Source organism: Castor canadensis, chromosome 18, assembly GCF_047511655.1.
Source record: "Castor canadensis chromosome 18, mCasCan1.hap1v2, whole genome shotgun sequence".
NCBI lineage: Eukaryota > Metazoa > Chordata > Mammalia > Rodentia > Castoridae > Castor > Castor canadensis.
This window is the reverse complement of record NC_133403.1, coordinates 26,918,241-26,931,253: the sequence shown is the minus strand read 5'-3', so window position 1 is coordinate 26,931,253 and position 13,013 is coordinate 26,918,241. Positions and strand designations below refer to the sequence as shown.

Here is a 13,013-nt window from a genome sequence, read left to right as displayed (position 1 = left end):
CCCCACGAGAGTGTGGGGAGGGGAGAGGAGAGGATTCGGGGGCGTGTCTGTGAGGTGGGAGGCGTGGGTCTGGCGGGGTGGCGGGGAAGGGGTCGCCGGTGGTGGTGGCGCTGGGTCGGGGCGGTGAGGTCCCGGAGGCCAAAAGGAGCAGCGAGGGAGGGACGAGCAAAAGCCTACAGCACCCGGTATTCCCAGGCGGTCTCCCATCCAAGTACTAACCAGGCCCGACCCTGCTTAGCTTCCGAGATCAGACGAGATCGGGCGCGTTCAGGGTGGTATGGCCGTAGACGCCAGCTGCCGCCTCCTGGAGCCCCAAGAGCGTGAGGTGGGCGCGGCCTGCGTCTCCACACTGCTCCCCTGGCACGGCTGCGGGTGGGGGCTGCGGGGTGGGGGCTGGCGGCCTCTGGCCAAGCGGCCAGGGGCCCCGGACGCCTGCTGGGGCAGCCGGTCTCGCCCAGGTGGCCACTCGCTGGCTTTCTTCCCGAGGTGTCCCGGTGCCCGGACCAGGATCGAGTTTTCTCAGGGGAACATTGCTCAGTGCTCTCGGGCTCTTGTTCCTCTGGGGATGTGTCACTGCCTTGGCTAAGGCGGGGGTGTGGGGGGGGTGCACAGTTCTGGCCGCCCTCCTCCCTCGCCTGCGGGAGCCGACCCTTGGGCGCGTGGCTCCCGACGGACGTCTTGGGGACCTTTCCGGTCCTCCTCGTCCACAAAGCCCCACTGCCCCTCCAGCCCTCTGCAAAACGGCAGCCGCGCCCTTAGCCGACCCGCTGCGCCCTCCTCCACACTCTGGGCCTGGGGCTGCGGGGCTCAATCGGGAACATTTCCAGCTCAGAGGCCCCTTTCACCACCGAAATCGTGGAGACAAGGGAAAGAAAAAAACATCTCCTCCCATCCCTACTCAACGTCCTAAGAAATCCTATCCTGTCAACCCTCAGGCTTCCTAAACTCTACACTTTGTCCTCAGAAGTATTTACTTCTGTTCCCTTCTAATTTTTCTCAGGGTTTCGGCCACTGAGATGACGATCATGACGAAATGAAAATTCATTAAGAGTTGGTTTATAGAAAATCTTCTAGATGGCTTCATCCCTATGGTGAAACAACTGTTGTCTTACATGATTCTAATACAGTTAGGAGCCTACATGTGCCTGTGATGAGGCTATTTGGGGTCACTGACACTGACCCCTCAATGAATGGGCACTCTGAGGTTTTACTCTCAGGATAACCACTGATATGTGTGGATAACCTCTAGAGAGCTGTCATGCTGTCATTCGTTCCTAGATAGTGAGCATATCTGCATTTTCCAAGGCTGTCGGGCCCTCTAAACTACAAAATTTACAGAAACGCTGTGATCAAATGCTGATGGTACTGACATACTCTTCTCTTAGTTGCTAAGTTGTCCGTCAGAATTTTTACCATGGCTCTTTTACGTATTTGGAATTGCACTTCTGATCCTCCTGGGACATTTACAATCAAGCCCATTAAACAAACAAAAAAAAAAGAAACAATGAAAAAAGACTGTAACAGACAGGTACATGTCCCTCACACAAGTCAGCTTTAGATTCTGTTTTCTTTGTCATGGTTTAGAGGCCACTAGCTAAAAAGGGAGTCCTTCCAAGCCTGTTTGTTGTTTAAATTTGGCCAAAGGGTCCAGCTGACACTGACTCCCACCTGACCTGTTTGTTGCTCGACCCCCCCACACACATAAGACACTTAGAGAAAAAAAACTAATCCTCACGTCGAAAGATGAAAACGACCAATCCAAAAACCCTCCGAGGAAACAGCTCAGAGACAAACAGTTTCTAGAGATGAGGGTGAAAGGCCTTCCAAGTTGAAATGGAGTCCCTCATGCCAGACCTCTCAACACCTTGGTTCTTGCTGGGTGCTGCTTGCTCACGCCTGAAACCTTAGCTACTCAGGTGGATCACGTTTCCAGGCCCGCCCAAGCAAGTCGTTCCATGAGACCTGTTAGAAAAAGCCAAATGTTAGAAAAGAGGATGCCTCGAGGAAAAGGAGACCGAGACCTCTACAGACGAGAGCACGCTTTATTTTGCCGTGGTGAGGGGCGTCCTGCACTCTGGACAGCCTGGGATGCAAGCCTCGCCGGGGGGGGGGGGGGGGGCGGGGACTAGGGGTGAGGAGGTTTTCCGGGGTACGCAGCCAGGGAGAGGTAAAGAGAAGTGTCCTTGTGGTGGTAGACAGCCAGCACTTGCAAGCAATCAGGAAGCGATAAGGGGAAAAGTCCTTGTGGTCTCAGGCACTGCCCCTGCCTTTCTTTCTATCACAGGTAATTTAGGCAGTGTGGGCTTCGGGGACCCTGGAGAGTCAACCCTTTAAAACCCTCACACGAAAAGGGCTGGTGGAGCGGGGCAAGGTGTACGGCCTGAATTCAAGCACTGGTACCACAAAAATCAATACGTAAATACGTAAATACATAAATAAACAAATAAACAAATAAATAAAACAAAAAAGTGGTTATGATGGATGCGTGTCTATCGAACATGAAAGCCCTCTAGGCACAAACTTCTATGAGTGGCCACGGCGTTGTACACTACTCGGGAAGAAGTCCCTATTTCTACCTGCTCCGGACCCGTCCTAGCATACTTAAAAGTGGTGTTTTTAGTTTTGGACATAAAACACAGGGTTTGTTCTTAGACTCGTGGACCACAGCCTTGGATTGACTTTGGATAAACACTGAAAGGTAGAGACACTTGCCAATACAGCCTATTACACAAAGAAAGACTTCACACATTGCAGAGAAAGGTACAAACTACATTGCCACCAAACGATCCGAAACGGGCAGCAATTCATCACCACTCACACTCAAGCAGGGTACAGGACCAAGCAAAAGGAAACGCGCCCTCAATGTCAGGGTTGCAACTCTTTCTGGGACTTCTCCTTGCCAATGTATTCCCGGGTGTGTTTGAATTTTGCATTCTAAGCATACTCCCCTCACCGTGAGCTCAGGCCCTGCGCCCGCTGTCCCCGTGACTGCAGGCACCGCCGTGGGAGTTGGGGCCCCACGGAGAGGTCATGCACACGCTGACCTGTGTTGGGTCGAGCGACGGAGCAGCACCCGACTGAGGTGGCCTGCCTCCCTGTCCCCTGGCGTCTTGCCCTGGGCCCAGTGCACCACCTTGTGGCGAGCCAGGGTGTGGCGCGTCCCAGTCTGGGGCCCGCTGGGCTGCAGACCCGCTTTCTCAGGGCTTTCGCACTTCCCTCACCGTCCGCCTGAACGTTTTCTACTCCTGCTGGCTTTCTGAGGACAGTTGGGGAGCGGTCCCCAACGTGGCCTGGGACCCACCCGGCTGGTGCCCAGTGAGCGGGCGCGCGCCCCACGAGAGTGTGGGGAGGGGAGAGGAGAGGATTCGGGGGCGTGTCTGTGAGGTGGGAGGCGTGGGTCTGGCGGGGTGGCGGGGAAGGGGTCGCCGGTGGTGGTGGCGCTGGGTCGGGGCGGTGAGGTCCCGGAGGCCAAAAGGAGCAGCGAGGGAGGGACGAGCAAAAGCCTACAGCACCCGGTATTCCCAGGCGGTCTCCCATCCAAGTACTAACCAGGCCCGACCCTGCTTAGCTTCCGAGATCAGACGAGATCGGGCGCGTTCAGGGTGGTATGGCCGTAGACGCCAGCTGCCGCCTCCTGGAGCCCCAAGAGCGTGAGGTGGGCGCGGCCTGCGTCTCCACACTGCTCCCCTGGCACGGCTGCGGGTGGGGGCTGCGGGGTGGGGGCTGGCGGCCTCTGGCCAAGCGGCCAGGGGCCCCGGACGCCTGCTGGGGCAGCCGGTCTCGCCCAGGTGGCCACTCGCTGGCTTTCTTCCCGAGGTGTCCCGGTGCCCGGACCAGGATCGAGTTTTCTCAGGGGAACATTGCTCAGTGCTCTCGGGCTCTTGTTCCTCTGGGGATGTGTCACTGCCTTGGCTAAGGCGGGGGTGTGGGGGGGGTGCACAGTTCTGGCCGCCCTCCTCCCTCGCCTGCGGGAGCCGACCCTTGGGCGCGTGGCTCCCGACGGACGTCTTGGGGACCTTTCCGGTCCTCCTCGTCCACAAAGCCCCACTGCCCCTCCAGCCCTCTGCAAAACGGCAGCCGCGCCCTTAGCCGACCCGCTGCGCCCTCCTCCACACTCTGGGCCTGGGGCTGCGGGGCTCAATCGGGAACATTTCCAGCTCAGAGGCCCCTTTCACCACCGAAATCGTGGAGACAAGGGAAAGAAAAAAACATCTCCTCCCATCCCTACTCAACGTCCTAAGAAATCCTATCCTGTCAACCCTCAGGCTTCCTAAACTCTACACTTTGTCCTCAGAAGTATTTACTTCTGTTCCCTTCTAATTTTTCTCAGGGTTTCGGCCACTGAGATGACGATCATGACGAAATGAAAATTCATTAAGAGTTGGTTTATAGAAAATCTTCTAGATGGCTTCATCCCTATGGTGAAACAACTGTTGTCTTACATGATTCTAATACAGTTAGGAGCCTACATGTGCCTGTGATGAGGCTATTTGGGGTCACTGACACTGACCCCTCAATGAATGGGCACTCTGAGGTTTTACTCTCAGGATAACCACTGATATGTGTGGATAACCTCTAGAGAGCTGTCATGCTGTCATTCGTTCCTAGATAGTGAGCATATCTGCATTTTCCAAGGCTGTCGGGCCCTCTAAACTACAAAATTTACAGAAACGCTGTGATCAAATGCTGATGGTACTGACATACTCTTCTCTTAGTTGCTAAGTTGTCCGTCAGAATTTTTACCATGGCTCTTTTACGTATTTGGAATTGCACTTCTGATCCTCCTGGGACATTTACAATCAAGCCCATTAAACAAACAAAAAAAAAAGAAACAATGAAAAAAGACTGTAACAGACAGGTACATGTCCCTCACACAAGTCAGCTTTAGATTCTGTTTTCTTTGTCATGGTTTAGAGGCCACTAGCTAAAAAGGGAGTCCTTCCAAGCCTGTTTGTTGTTTAAATTTGGCCAAAGGGTCCAGCTGACACTGACTCCCACCTGACCTGTTTGTTGCTCGACCCCCCCACACACATAAGACACTTAGAGAAAAAAAACTAATCCTCACGTCGAAAGATGAAAACGACCAATCCAAAAACCCTCCGAGGAAACAGCTCAGAGACAAACAGTTTCTAGAGATGAGGGTGAAAGGCCTTCCAAGTTGAAATGGAGTCCCTCATGCCAGACCTCTCAACACCTTGGTTCTTGCTGGGTGCTGCTTGCTCACGCCTGAAACCTTAGCTACTCAGGTGGATCACGTTTCCAGGCCCGCCCAAGCAAGTCGTTCCATGAGACCTGTTAGAAAAAGCCAAATGTTAGAAAAGAGGATGCCTCGAGGAAAAGGAGACCGAGACCTCTACAGACGAGAGCACGCTTTATTTTGCCGTGGTGAGGGGCGTCCTGCACTCTGGACAGCCTGGGATGCAAGCCTCGCCGGGGGGGGGGGGGGGGCGGGGACTAGGGGTGAGGAGGTTTTCCGGGGTACGCAGCCAGGGAGAGGTAAAGAGAAGTGTCCTTGTGGTGGTAGACAGCCAGCACTTGCAAGCAATCAGGAAGCGATAAGGGGAAAAGTCCTTGTGGTCTCAGGCACTGCCCCTGCCTTTCTTTCTATCACAGGTAATTTAGGCAGTGTGGGCTTCGGGGACCCTGGAGAGTCAACCCTTTAAAACCCTCACACGAAAAGGGCTGGTGGAGCGGGGCAAGGTGTACGGCCTGAATTCAAGCACTGGTACCACAAAAATCAATACGTAAATACGTAAATACATAAATAAACAAATAAACAAATAAATAAAACAAAAAAGTGGTTATGATGGATGCGTGTCTATCGAACATGAAAGCCCTCTAGGCACAAACTTCTATGAGTGGCCACGGCGTTGTACACTACTCGGGAAGAAGTCCCTATTTCTACCTGCTCCGGACCCGTCCTAGCATACTTAAAAGTGGTGTTTTTAGTTTTGGACATAAAACACAGGGTTTGTTCTTAGACTCGTGGACCACAGCCTTGGATTGACTTTGGATAAACACTGAAAGGTAGAGACACTTGCCAATACAGCCTATTACACAAAGAAAGACTTCACACATTGCAGAGAAAGGTACAAACTACATTGCCACCAAACGATCCGAAACGGGCAGCAATTCATCACCACTCACACTCAAGCAGGGTACAGGACCAAGCAAAAGGAAACGCGCCCTCAATGTCAGGGTTGCAACTCTTTCTGGGACTTCTCCTTGCCAATGTATTCCCGGGTGTGTTTGAATTTTGCATTCTAAGCATACTCCCCTCACCGTGAGCTCAGGCCCTGCGCCCGCTGTCCCCGTGACTGCAGGCACCGCCGTGGGAGTTGGGGCCCCACGGAGAGGTCATGCACACGCTGACCTGTGTTGGGTCGAGCGACGGAGCAGCACCCGACTGAGGTGGCCTGCCTCCCTGTCCCCTGGCGTCTTGCCCTGGGCCCAGTGCACCACCTTGTGGCGAGCCAGGGTGTGGCGCGTCCCAGTCTGGGGCCCGCTGGGCTGCAGACCCGCTTTCTCAGGGCTTTCGCACTTCCCTCACCGTCCGCCTGAACGTTTTCTACTCCTGCTGGCTTTCTGAGGACAGTTGGGGAGCGGTCCCCAACGTGGCCTGGGACCCACCCGGCTGGTGCCCAGTGAGCGGGCGCGCGCCCCACGAGAGTGTGGGGAGGGGAGAGGAGAGGATTCGGGGGCGTGTCTGTGAGGTGGGAGGCGTGGGTCTGGCGGGGTGGCGGGGAAGGGGTCGCCGGTGGTGGTGGCGCTGGGTCGGGGCGGTGAGGTCCCGGAGGCCAAAAGGAGCAGCGAGGGAGGGACGAGCAAAAGCCTACAGCACCCGGTATTCCCAGGCGGTCTCCCATCCAAGTACTAACCAGGCCCGACCCTGCTTAGCTTCCGAGATCAGACGAGATCGGGCGCGTTCAGGGTGGTATGGCCGTAGACGCCAGCTGCCGCCTCCTGGAGCCCCAAGAGCGTGAGGTGGGCGCGGCCTGCGTCTCCACACTGCTCCCCTGGCACGGCTGCGGGTGGGGGCTGCGGGGTGGGGGCTGGCGGCCTCTGGCCAAGCGGCCAGGGGCCCCGGACGCCTGCTGGGGCAGCCGGTCTCGCCCAGGTGGCCACTCGCTGGCTTTCTTCCCGAGGTGTCCCGGTGCCCGGACCAGGATCGAGTTTTCTCAGGGGAACATTGCTCAGTGCTCTCGGGCTCTTGTTCCTCTGGGGATGTGTCACTGCCTTGGCTAAGGCGGGGGTGTGGGGGGGGTGCACAGTTCTGGCCGCCCTCCTCCCTCGCCTGCGGGAGCCGACCCTTGGGCGCGTGGCTCCCGACGGACGTCTTGGGGACCTTTCCGGTCCTCCTCGTCCACAAAGCCCCACTGCCCCTCCAGCCCTCTGCAAAACGGCAGCCGCGCCCTTAGCCGACCCGCTGCGCCCTCCTCCACACTCTGGGCCTGGGGCTGCGGGGCTCAATCGGGAACATTTCCAGCTCAGAGGCCCCTTTCACCACCGAAATCGTGGAGACAAGGGAAAGAAAAAAACATCTCCTCCCATCCCTACTCAACGTCCTAAGAAATCCTATCCTGTCAACCCTCAGGCTTCCTAAACTCTACACTTTGTCCTCAGAAGTATTTACTTCTGTTCCCTTCTAATTTTTCTCAGGGTTTCGGCCACTGAGATGACGATCATGACGAAATGAAAATTCATTAAGAGTTGGTTTATAGAAAATCTTCTAGATGGCTTCATCCCTATGGTGAAACAACTGTTGTCTTACATGATTCTAATACAGTTAGGAGCCTACATGTGCCTGTGATGAGGCTATTTGGGGTCACTGACACTGACCCCTCAATGAATGGGCACTCTGAGGTTTTACTCTCAGGATAACCACTGATATGTGTGGATAACCTCTAGAGAGCTGTCATGCTGTCATTCGTTCCTAGATAGTGAGCATATCTGCATTTTCCAAGGCTGTCGGGCCCTCTAAACTACAAAATTTACAGAAACGCTGTGATCAAATGCTGATGGTACTGACATACTCTTCTCTTAGTTGCTAAGTTGTCCGTCAGAATTTTTACCATGGCTCTTTTACGTATTTGGAATTGCACTTCTGATCCTCCTGGGACATTTACAATCAAGCCCATTAAACAAACAAAAAAAAAAGAAACAATGAAAAAAGACTGTAACAGACAGGTACATGTCCCTCACACAAGTCAGCTTTAGATTCTGTTTTCTTTGTCATGGTTTAGAGGCCACTAGCTAAAAAGGGAGTCCTTCCAAGCCTGTTTGTTGTTTAAATTTGGCCAAAGGGTCCAGCTGACACTGACTCCCACCTGACCTGTTTGTTGCTCGACCCCCCCACACACATAAGACACTTAGAGAAAAAAAACTAATCCTCACGTCGAAAGATGAAAACGACCAATCCAAAAACCCTCCGAGGAAACAGCTCAGAGACAAACAGTTTCTAGAGATGAGGGTGAAAGGCCTTCCAAGTTGAAATGGAGTCCCTCATGCCAGACCTCTCAACACCTTGGTTCTTGCTGGGTGCTGCTTGCTCACGCCTGAAACCTTAGCTACTCAGGTGGATCACGTTTCCAGGCCCGCCCAAGCAAGTCGTTCCATGAGACCTGTTAGAAAAAGCCAAATGTTAGAAAAGAGGATGCCTCGAGGAAAAGGAGACCGAGACCTCTACAGACGAGAGCACGCTTTATTTTGCCGTGGTGAGGGGCGTCCTGCACTCTGGACAGCCTGGGATGCAAGCCTCGCCGGGGGGGGGGGGGGGGGCGGGGACTAGGGGTGAGGAGGTTTTCCGGGGTACGCAGCCAGGGAGAGGTAAAGAGAAGTGTCCTTGTGGTGGTAGACAGCCAGCACTTGCAAGCAATCAGGAAGCGATAAGGGGAAAAGTCCTTGTGGTCTCAGGCACTGCCCCTGCCTTTCTTTCTATCACAGGTAATTTAGGCAGTGTGGGCTTCGGGGACCCTGGAGAGTCAACCCTTTAAAACCCTCACACGAAAAGGGCTGGTGGAGCGGGGCAAGGTGTACGGCCTGAATTCAAGCACTGGTACCACAAAAATCAATACGTAAATACGTAAATACATAAATAAACAAATAAACAAATAAATAAAACAAAAAAGTGGTTATGATGGATGCGTGTCTATCGAACATGAAAGCCCTCTAGGCACAAACTTCTATGAGTGGCCACGGCGTTGTACACTACTCGGGAAGAAGTCCCTATTTCTACCTGCTCCGGACCCGTCCTAGCATACTTAAAAGTGGTGTTTTTAGTTTTGGACATAAAACACAGGGTTTGTTCTTAGACTCGTGGACCACAGCCTTGGATTGACTTTGGATAAACACTGAAAGGTAGAGACACTTGCCAATACAGCCTATTACACAAAGAAAGACTTCACACATTGCAGAGAAAGGTACAAACTACATTGCCACCAAACGATCCGAAACGGGCAGCAATTCATCACCACTCACACTCAAGCAGGGTACAGGACCAAGCAAAAGGAAACGCGCCCTCAATGTCAGGGTTGCAACTCTTTCTGGGACTTCTCCTTGCCAATGTATTCCCGGGTGTGTTTGAATTTTGCATTCTAAGCATACTCCCCTCACCGTGAGCTCAGGCCCTGCGCCCGCTGTCCCCGTGACTGCAGGCACCGCCGTGGGAGTTGGGGCCCCACGGAGAGGTCATGCACACGCTGACCTGTGTTGGGTCGAGCGACGGAGCAGCACCCGACTGAGGTGGCCTGCCTCCCTGTCCCCTGGCGTCTTGCCCTGGGCCCAGTGCACCACCTTGTGGCGAGCCAGGGTGTGGCGCGTCCCAGTCTGGGGCCCGCTGGGCTGCAGACCCGCTTTCTCAGGGCTTTCGCACTTCCCTCACCGTCCGCCTGAACGTTTTCTACTCCTGCTGGCTTTCTGAGGACAGTTGGGGAGCGGTCCCCAACGTGGCCTGGGACCCACCCGGCTGGTGCCCAGTGAGCGGGCGCGCGCCCCACGAGAGTGTGGGGAGGGGAGAGGAGAGGATTCGGGGGCGTGTCTGTGAGGTGGGAGGCGTGGGTCTGGCGGGGTGGCGGGGAAGGGGTCGCCGGTGGTGGTGGCGCTGGGTCGGGGCGGTGAGGTCCCGGAGGCCAAAAGGAGCAGCGAGGGAGGGACGAGCAAAAGCCTACAGCACCCGGTATTCCCAGGCGGTCTCCCATCCAAGTACTAACCAGGCCCGACCCTGCTTAGCTTCCGAGATCAGACGAGATCGGGCGCGTTCAGGGTGGTATGGCCGTAGACGCCAGCTGCCGCCTCCTGGAGCCCCAAGAGCGTGAGGTGGGCGCGGCCTGCGTCTCCACACTGCTCCCCTGGCACGGCTGCGGGTGGGGGCTGCGGGGTGGGGGCTGGCGGCCTCTGGCCAAGCAGCCAGGGGCCCCGGACGCCTGCTGGGGCAGCCGGTCTCGCCCAGGTGGCCACTCGCTGGCTTTCTTCCCGAGGTGTCCCGGTGCCCGGACCAGGATCGAGTTTTCTCAGGGGAACATTGCTCAGTGCTCTCGGGCTCTTGTTCCTCTGGGGATGTGTCACTGCCTTGGCTAAGGCGGGGGTGTGGGGGGGGTGCACAGTTCTGGCCGCCCTCCTCCCTCGCCTGCGGGAGCCGACCCTTGGGCGCGTGGCTCCCGACGGACGTCTTGGGGACCTTTCCGGTCCTCCTCGTCCACAAAGCCCCACTGCCCCTCCAGCCCTCTGCAAAACGGCAGCCGCGCCCTTAGCCGACCCGCTGCGCCCTCCTCCACACTCTGGGCCTGGGGCTGCGGGGCTCAATCGGGAACATTTCCAGCTCAGAGGCCCCTTTCACCACCGAAATCGTGGAGACAAGGGAAAGAAAAAAACATCTCCTCCCATCCCTACTCAACGTCCTAAGAAATCCTATCCTGTCAACCCTCAGGCTTCCTAAACTCTACACTTTGTCCTCAGAAGTATTTACTTCTGTTCCCTTCTAATTTTTCTCAGGGTTTCGGCCACTGAGATGACGATCATGACGAAATGAAAATTCATTAAGAGTTGGTTTATAGAAAATCTTCTAGATGGCTTCATCCCTATGGTGAAACAACTGTTGTCTTACATGATTCTAATACAGTTAGGAGCCTACATGTGCCTGTGATGAGGCTATTTGGGGTCACTGACACTGACCCCTCAATGAATGGGCACTCTGAGGTTTTACTCTCAGGATAACCACTGATATGTGTGGATAACCTCTAGAGAGCTGTCATGCTGTCATTCGTTCCTAGATAGTGAGCATATCTGCATTTTCCAAGGCTGTCGGGCCCTCTAAACTACAAAATTTACAGAAACGCTGTGATCAAATGCTGATGGTACTGACATACTCTTCTCTTAGTTGCTAAGTTGTCCGTCAGAATTTTTACCATGGCTCTTTTACGTATTTGGAATTGCACTTCTGATCCTCCTGGGACATTTACAATCAAGCCCATTAAACAAACAAAAAAAAAAGAAACAATGAAAAAAGACTGTAACAGACAGGTACATGTCCCTCACACAAGTCAGCTTTAGATTCTGTTTTCTTTGTCATGGTTTAGAGGCCACTAGCTAAAAAGGGAGTCCTTCCAAGCCTGTTTGTTGTTTAAATTTGGCCAAAGGGTCCAGCTGACACTGACTCCCACCTGACCTGTTTGTTGCTCGACCCCCCCACACACATAAGACACTTAGAGAAAAAAAACTAATCCTCACGTCGAAAGATGAAAACGACCAATCCAAAAACCCTCCGAGGAAACAGCTCAGAGACAAACAGTTTCTAGAGATGAGGGTGAAAGGCCTTCCAAGTTGAAATGGAGTCCCTCATGCCAGACCTCTCAACACCTTGGTTCTTGCTGGGTGCTGCTTGCTCACGCCTGAAACCTTAGCTACTCAGGTGGATCACGTTTCCAGGCCCGCCCAAGCAAGTCGTTCCATGAGACCTGTTAGAAAAAGCCAAATGTTAGAAAAGAGGATGCCTCGAGGAAAAGGAGACCGAGACCTCTACAGACGAGAGCACGCTTTATTTTGCCGTGGTGAGGGGCGTCCTGCACTCTGGACAGCCTGGGATGCAAGCCTCGCCGGGGGGGGGGGGGCGGGCGGGGACTAGGGGTGAGGAGGTTTTCCGGGGTACGCAGCCAGGGAGAGGTAAAGAGAAGTGTCCTTGTGGTGGTAGACAGCCAGCACTTGCAAGCAATCAGGAAGCGATAAGGGGAAAAGTCCTTGTGGTCTCAGGCACTGCCCCTGCCTTTCTTTCTATCACAGGTAATTTAGGCAGTGTGGGCTTCGGGGACCCTGGAGAGTCAACCCTTTAAAACCCTCACACGAAAAGGGCTGGTGGAGCGGGGCAAGGTGTACGGCCTGAATTCAAGCACTGGTACCACAAAAATCAATACGTAAATACGTAAATACATAAATAAACAAATAAACAAATAAATAAAACAAAAAAGTGGTTATGATGGATGCGTGTCTATCGAACATGAAAGCCCTCTAGGCACAAACTTCTATGAGTGGCCACGGCGTTGTACACTACTCGGGAAGAAGTCCCTATTTCTACCTGCTCCGGACCCGTCCTAGCATACTTAAAAGTGGTGTTTTTAGTTTTGGACATAAAACACAGGGTTTGTTCTTAGACTCGTGGACCACAGCCTTGGATTGACTTTGGATAAACACTGAAAGGTAGAGACACTTGCCAATACAGCCTATTACACAAAGAAAGACTTCACACATTGCAGAGAAAGGTACAAACTACATTGCCACCAAACGATCCGAAACGGGCAGCAATTCATCACCACTCACACTCAAGCAGGGTACAGGACCAAGCAAAAGGAAACGCGCCCTCAATGTCAGGGTTGCAACTCTTTCTGGGACTTCTTCCTTGCCAATGTATTCCCGGGTGTGTTTGAATTTTGCATTCTAAGCATACTCCCCTCACCGTGAGCTCAGGCCCTGCGCCCGCTGTCCCCGTGACTGCAGGCACCGCCGTGGGAGTTGGGGCCCCACGG

General features: G+C 54.1%; 1 long non-coding RNA gene and 4 other non-coding genes across 5 annotated transcripts in view; 1 reads left to right on the top strand and 4 right to left on the bottom strand.

Annotated features, from left to right (window-relative positions):
• The window catches only part of LOC141418921 (uncharacterized), a 518,407-nt gene that overhangs the window by 291,458 nt on the left and 213,936 nt on the right, over positions 1-13,013 (top strand). The gene's annotated exons all lie outside the window — the stretch shown is intronic.
• Positions 171-289, bottom strand: LOC141418950 (5S ribosomal RNA). The gene has a single exon (XR_012443627.1). It is a non-coding gene; the product is annotated as a 5S ribosomal RNA (ribosomal RNA).
• On the bottom strand, positions 3,501-3,619 carry LOC141418949 (5S ribosomal RNA). The gene has a single exon (XR_012443626.1). It is a non-coding gene; the product is annotated as a 5S ribosomal RNA (ribosomal RNA).
• On the bottom strand, positions 6,830-6,948 carry LOC141418948 (5S ribosomal RNA). Its single transcript, XR_012443625.1, has one exon. It is a non-coding gene; the product is annotated as a 5S ribosomal RNA (ribosomal RNA).
• LOC141418947 (5S ribosomal RNA) lies at positions 10,160-10,278 on the bottom strand. The gene has a single exon (XR_012443624.1). It is a non-coding gene; the product is annotated as a 5S ribosomal RNA (ribosomal RNA).